We start from the raw sequence: 7,220 nt of genomic DNA on the forward strand, positions 1-7,220 counted from the left end.
TCATATATTGTTAGTAGATATATATTAGGTTAAATACCACTTTTGGTCCTTTTACTTTGACATAATTCCTAAGTTAGTCCTTTAAGTTTCGAAAGTTTCAATTAGGTCCTTTTAGTTTGACAAAATTCACAAGTTAGTCCTTTAAGTTTCAAATAGGTCATTTTAGTTGATAAACTATTTCACCGTTACCCCTGCTGTCAGTATCCGTTTAATTGATGCTGATGTAGTCGTTAAGTTGTTGAGTTGGATCAAAATGTTACCTTTTAAAAGCTTAAGGCTGTCAAAACGCTACTTTTAATGGTCACAAATGATAATTTATAGTGCTATAAAGGCAACTATTTACAACATAAAATGTCTTTCTAACACAATTGAACGACATTTATAGTGGTAAAAATGATATTTGTGACCATTAAACATAACGTTTTGACACCCTGGAACTTTTAAAAGACAGTGTTTTGATCCAAGTCAACAACTGAACGGTTGTATCAGCATCAATTAATTATTAACTAACAGCATGAGTAACAGTGAAATAGTTTATCAACTAAAATGACATATTTGAAACTTTTGAAACTTAAAGGATTAAGTTGGGACTTATGTCAAACTAAAAGAATATATTTGAAACTTTTTAAACTTAAAGGACTAACTTGAAAATTCGGTCAAACTTAAAGGACCAAACGTTGTATTTGGCCTAAATGTTACTATATTAAAAAATAAAAGACATCTGCTTTCGCGCACGGGTCACATAACATTGCGGTAATTATAAAAAATTAATGTAGTATTTTTATCAAATAACTTTTTATTTTATAAGCAAAACACCATTTAATATTTGCACTGGTTCTCGGAGTTGCAGAGTTTATGTGCTTATATCTCAAAAATCAAATATTTTATATATACAGACATAATAAAATTCATATGCTTAAATTTTGAAAACTAAAAATTATTTTTAAAATATCAACATTTACATAGTGTTTTTATCAAAAAAAAATTATATGCAAATTAGTGATATTAAAAGATATAGAGAGACGAGAATAAACTTTTTTCCTATACTTATAACATAAAATAGTAGAATAAATATTTTCCTTATATTTAAGGAATTGCATAATAATAAGGAGAAGAAACGGGAAACAAAATGATTTTATATTTTACAAAATGACTACCTACAAAATTAAGAAGATCATGAATTTAAAAAATTATAACTATTTTGAAATACGATTCTATTATATAATATTATTATAATATATGTTCTCATGAACTTAGTTCAGTTGGTAGGGACAATTTATGATATATGTAAGGTCTAAGATGTTCAAACCCCGACCACCAAAAAAAATATTATTATTATTATAGGACTAGTAGATAAGTATTAGATAGTAACCAAAAAAAGATAAGTATTAGATTAATTAATAGTAGATTGATATAAATCACCTTGCGCCTTATTTAAACTTGTTTCTTTCATGCTCCCTCGTCGTTCAATCGCACAAAATGAGTCAATATAGTTAGTATCATCGTTAGTTTAATCAATCGCAAACCATCTTCTTCAATGTCAACAACATATTGTGCTGCGGTGAGGTTCCTTTTTCACAAAGTGCAATTCAACTCTTTCAAGTCAACATTCTAATCGGAATTGCTGCAACAAAATTTCATTCTTTAATTTCAGGTATAATTTATATTTGTCATATTCATAATGTTACTCCATATTAAAAGATTAGGATTATATTTAGACCTTATTCTTCGTGTATATATTATAGATTAGTGGAGCAACAAAATAATTCATTCAATACTTAATTTGGTATTTAATAGGTTAAATTACATCATCATCGTTTTTGTTAACATAATGATTAAATTGAAAACGTTTACAATACATCACTAATGAACCAATATATTACAAACCTCAAATTTAAAGTACCCCTGATGTAATTTAGCCTATTTAATACTATGATTGGTGCCCCTAAAAAAATACTATGGTAAGTGTTTTGTTAACGTTATAGTAGCTACACTTGATCTTAGCCAAAACGTCATGGTAGTTGCTTAAAAAAACGTCATAGTTGAGTAAGTATATATATATATATATATATATAATTTTTTTTTTTAGGAATCAACCTTCATTCAAGGAAACGGTTGCTTAATGTTTTAAACAATTTTGTTCTTTTTAAGTTAATTAAATGAAATTTACAAAATTACCCTTCAATTTAAGATTGGTTTGAATAGTGACAAATTGACTTTTTGATAAAAAAAAAAAAAAAAAAAAAGTGAGTGTAGCTCGCTAGTTTCCACCATAACGTTAATTAGCAGCCCCTTTTATAATATTGTTAAGATTAAAAATATATCAATAATAAGAATTAGTGATCTTAAAAAGAAAAGAAAAAATTAGTTTATCATTATCTTAAAAAATATTCTTTCAAAAAACTATGGATTATTTACACCCAACTCCATCTTTTTTGCTAGACAGATCCCGTAAAAAAAAAAAAAAAAAAAGGATTAGTTGTATATTTAGACTTTACTCTTCATGTTATATATTATAGATGTGATTTTTTTAGCCGTAAAGATGTGAAATAAGTTAGAAAGATATTTCAATTAATTATTTTTAATATGTCATTTGTTGGATAATAGGCATCTGAATTCCATGTATCAACAAGCCACAAAAACAAGTCACAGACAGAGAAGAACAATGAAATTTACATCACATATCGAAAGGATGCTTGGGAAATGAAAAGGTTAGTAAAAAAAAAAAAATTAGTGAGGAAAATTTAGTGAGGGAAAACATGAAATCCATCTCTAATTCCGTCACTAAATTTTACGATTAAGAAATTTATGAGAAATTTTATGTTTTCCGTCACAAATTTCCCTCCCTAATTTTGCTTTTCCTAATAGTGTATGATAGTGCTATAATTTACGGTCACTTGAAATGAAAACTCCAAAAACACAAATCAAAACCTGCACAAAAGCTAGGCACACAACAAAACTTCACCTCAGACAGAAATAAAACACCATAGACGCAGCTAGGCTTTTCGATAAATTCCGGAACATTTTTTCCTCCAATACACTCCTCCTCGCATCCAAAACCAACAAACTTTCCAACACCTTGTATGAGGATTTAATCGAGACAGCAATAAAACACGACAAACTCCTACAACACCAAACCGAAACACAACCCTTAGTTGGGGACCAAACACCAAAATCAACAATAACACAAACTATTAGTTCAAACAATCTCTTAGATGCCAATCATACTAACATCGTTGGACATGCTTTCAAAAATAATCTCATTTTTTGACTTCCACATAACCTAAATAACAGCTGCCAAATAATCCAGTACCTACAGAATTTCCTACTGCAAAAGCAGATTTTATTGAGTAATTTAAGCACATTAGACCACACCTTATAAGAAACTTAACAATGTAAAAATAGATTACCTTTAGTTGGAATAAGACCATGAAGTTTCCTCCCGACCGGCACAAAACACACAATCTGTACCTTTAGTTGGAATACGACTAAGAAGTTTCCATGCAAAAGCTAACACTTTTCATGGACAAACCTTCCAACACCTTATATGACGATTTAATCGAGATATCACCACCACATTTCGAATGCCAACCCCACACATCATCAGTCATCACTCTCCCCCCACCGCGAGCAACATCAAGCAGGCCCCCTTGGATTCTTTAATGAAGGAAACTAACATATAACATACACTATTTATATATTAAGATACTCTTAATTTTAGATCAATCATTTAAATATATTTGAATTTAATTTTTTATATTGTTATGATTTTAGTCTAGCATCTCAACACGACAAGGCCGCTAAAGAAGCTTATCACAAAAATGATCATCAATTAGCAATGCAATATGCTCGTATTGCAAAAGACGAGCATCGTATTGCAGGGGAACTACATCGCCAAGCAGCTGCAAAAATCTTTGAAATTACGAATCGCAAAAACAACATTTGGAGAATAGATCTGCACGGGCTTCACGGAGAAGAAGCTACTTACTTTCTTCAAGAACGTTTAAATGAAATAAAAACTGAGGCAAAACCTTTGGAAGTTATAACAGGTATCTCTTCTATTCTTTTAGAATTAAATTTTAGGTTTTTTAGTTAATTTTTTATTTCATCTGCAAACACTACAAAAATCCGTGACATGTAGTATAGTAGATAGGGTTCTTTGGTTTATTCTTCATTTCATATGCTAGAAATATTTTTCTTTTTGTAGGAGTCGGCAAACACAGTAATGGGAAACCCGTACTTCCGATCAAAGTTCCAAATTTCCTCAGCGACAACAAGTAATTAATTTTTATCTATTGCTCATAATAATGAAGAAAAATAATAAGATTTAACACTTTCTGAGTGATCTTTATATTAATTAGTTTATTTGATTTCCAGATATCAATTCAAGGAAATAAGACCGGGAGTACTCAAGGTCTGGCCTATATATAATCACATCAACGTCAAGATAGACATTCATCAAGCTGAACTCAACATCATGAAGGTATTTAAAAGAAAAGAAGAAAAAGTTGCAGTAGCAATAATGGTGACCTAAAACCCAAATAAAGAAAGAAGATAAAGTGAAGACATCATCCACGACATGTCGCAAATCAAGGTGAACGAGTATACATGATATCATCCACGACATATTGCAAATCAAGGCGAACGAGTATACATGATATCATCCACGACATGTTGCAAATCAAGGCCAACAAGGTAATGTCTCTTAATATATACCTGTATTAAATTAATTTTTTCACAAGTTGTCTGAGATTCACTTTTTGTTCGCTATTAATTAATCATGTTTGTCCATTATTTTTTAGATATATATCATCTGATAAGATCAAGACATTTATCGAGGGTTTACGTAATTATCATCAGATCAAATGGTAATTTCCTCAAGTGGACACACAATGACAATAAAGGAAACTGCAGAAGAGAAGAAGCAAAATAAAGAAGTTACACGCCATTATCTTGTCGAAGAGTTCATTGGTCACCACAGATACGAAGAAAAGAAACCGATGTAATCATATTATTAGTAGTGGATGATCTTACCTGGACTAGGTCCCGTGGTTTTTTCCCTCATATTGAGGGTTTTCCACGTTAAAATCTCGTGTCTCCTGTTTTATATTCTCTACTTTAATTTGTTCATACGAATATCTTTTGTCTAAAAAATACTAAAACATGAAAAAAATAATAACTAAAACTCATGATACATTACTTAGATAAAAAAAAAAAAAAAAAAAAAATCAAAATCAGTGTTGTAAATACTACACTATAGTACTAGAGTTGCCTGGCCCATAATAGCAAGGGGTATTAGAGTAGGAGCAATGATAATTGGACACAAAAACGACACCGGGGGTAGTTTTGTAATTTCCTCATCATAAAACATAGATCAGTAATCTACGCCTTCCACGCCACTCCTCCTCATCCTTTCTCCATCACCATTCACCACTCCATCCTCAATCACCACCACCATCGTCTCTCTCCCTCCCGTCACTATCAGCCACCGACCACCGTCGTTCCGCCGTCATAGTGCGAGTTTGTTGCTGCTATCTCCTCCTTCTACTGTTGCGATCTGAGTTAACTTTTCAGTCACCACGCCGTCGTCATCCCTACATCAGATCGCATAGAGGTTGCGGATGAGAGAGACATGTCGTCAAAGTTTTAGCGGACAAAAAGAGATTTGCAGAGAAGAGTGGACGGTGGTCGACGGAGTTGTAGAGTGATGGAGTCGACACGGTGGACGGTGGTTCTAAGAGAAAAAGGGAGAGTCTGAGTTGCTGAGAAGAAAAAAAAAACGAGAAAAAAAAACGAGTATAGATGAACAGTAACATACGGTGTCGTATTTTTGTCAAAAAAAGTGTGTTCGTTATCATTTCTCATTAGAGTAGTTCAGTAAAGTTGCAGTTTTAGTGGCAAAAATAGAGGGTGTCGCAGCCACTGTAGTGCCACACCTCATAATGAAATGAAAAACTTCAAAAAGGCCTTTAAAGTTGCAGCTTTCATGAAGGAATTTTGAAAAGAAAAAAAAAAGAGAACATTTGGGCCACCTCATGTCATTTTTTAGGAAATGGTTCTCATATGTGATTTCGACATGAGAGAGTAAAGTGCGAGCTCTTACCATTCAAACTCATTGCACGTAAACTTCTCATAATTACATTCACCCTAGACTGAAGTCGCATCTGTTGGAACATTAGTGTGATGTTGGAGAATAAATTAGAAGATTAAACACCAAGTAATTATAGTTTGATCTAATGTTGTGTGAATTGAAAAAATAGAGTGTGGGGTCCCACATAAAATAGAACACACACATTGGTAGTGTTTAAATTGCGGTATTTAATTTTAAATACTTGATAATGATAAAAATAATTGTAATTATTATTTTTATTCGAGAATATCACTTTCCATAAATTTAGCTTGTGGTGGTTGTGATAAGAATAAGAATTTAATTAAATTTCTTATATTTTCTTCATTCAAATCCAATAGTTTGTTTCCTCCACTTGTGTGGATTTGTTTCTTTTGATCCTATCCACAAGTGTTGTTGAACTGATTAATGGATAAACTCCATTTTAATCTTATCCATTAGAGTAACTGCTACCGCAATTTTTGCTAAAACAGTTACAGAATCTCTTTATAAATAGAGGACTTCACTCAGTTCAAAAAACACACCAAAGAGTTTCATTGAGTTGTGGGAAACTCTTTCTCTCTTCTCCCTTTCTTGACTTGTGTTGTCAAGTCTTTCTTCTCTTCATCTCCATGTTTTGTCCCTTCGGAATTAAGAGTGTTCTTAAGACCATAGTCCCTCTTTCAATTTAATGTCCCTTCGGAATTAATAATGGTCTTAAAAACATAGTCCATTTGATAATATATGTCCCTTTGGAATAAAGAATACTTTTAAGATCATAGTCCCTATTTGGAATAACAATGTCCCATCGAAATTAAGAATGATCTTAACAGTATTTATAAAAAGTATTTCAATATTTTTCTATTTGAGGAGAAATGGTGGTATCACCATATTTAAGTGGTCATAGTGCCATATTGATGTTTTGGAGAAACTAAAGTTAGAATGGTGGCAACACCATATTTGAGTGGTCTCAACACCATAACAGAGTGGTTACAATACCATATTAAAGTGGTTTCAGTATTAAAGAGTGGTCTTAGTACCATATTTGAGGGTGTAATTCTGGAACGGTTTTCTACAATGCAGTAGTTCACCGCACAGTTGTAGTTGAGCTTGT

The sequence above is a fragment of the Medicago truncatula genome, chromosome 6 (assembly GCF_003473485.1).
Source record: "Medicago truncatula cultivar Jemalong A17 chromosome 6, MtrunA17r5.0-ANR, whole genome shotgun sequence".
NCBI classification, from domain to species: Eukaryota; Viridiplantae; Streptophyta; class Magnoliopsida; order Fabales; family Fabaceae; genus Medicago; species Medicago truncatula.